This window comes from Neopelma chrysocephalum, unplaced genomic scaffold (assembly GCF_003984885.1).
Source record: "Neopelma chrysocephalum unplaced genomic scaffold, ASM398488v2 Primary Assembly neopelma1_96913, whole genome shotgun sequence".
NCBI lineage: Eukaryota > Metazoa > Chordata > Aves > Passeriformes > Pipridae > Neopelma > Neopelma chrysocephalum.
The window spans coordinates 4,756-5,107 of NW_020925556.1; the positions used below are offsets into that span (position 1 = coordinate 4,756).

Sequence of the window (352 nt, forward strand, 5' to 3'; positions counted from 1 at the left end):
GGGGGGCTCACTGTGATTTGGGGGGGGGTCTCTGAGCCCCTTTTTCCCCCTCCTCAGCCTCCTGAGGCGTTTGGTGACCCTGATCTCGGCCCAGGCCTCACTGAGGGGGTCTGGGTGACCCTTGGGGGTTCAGTGTGATTTGGGGGGTTCAGGGGGGGTTCAGTGTGATTTGGGGGGTCCCAGAGGGGTTCAGTGTGTTTTGGGGGATCCTGGGGGGTTCAGTGTGATTTGGAGGGTTCAGTGTGATTTGGGGGGTCCCAGAGGGGTTCATTGTGATTTGGGGGGCTCAGTGTGATTTGGGGGGGTCTCTGAGCCCCTTTTTCCCCCTCCCCAGCCTCCTGAGGCGTTTGGT

At 61.1% G+C, this 352-nt stretch overlaps 1 protein-coding gene across 1 annotated transcript in view; it reads left to right on the forward strand.

The window, feature by feature from the left end:
* Positions 1–352, forward strand: part of BCAP31 (B cell receptor associated protein 31) — a gene marked incomplete at its 3' end in the record, with an annotated part of 3,657 nt that overhangs the window by 2,358 nt on the left and 947 nt on the right. The gene's annotated exons all lie outside the window — the stretch shown is intronic.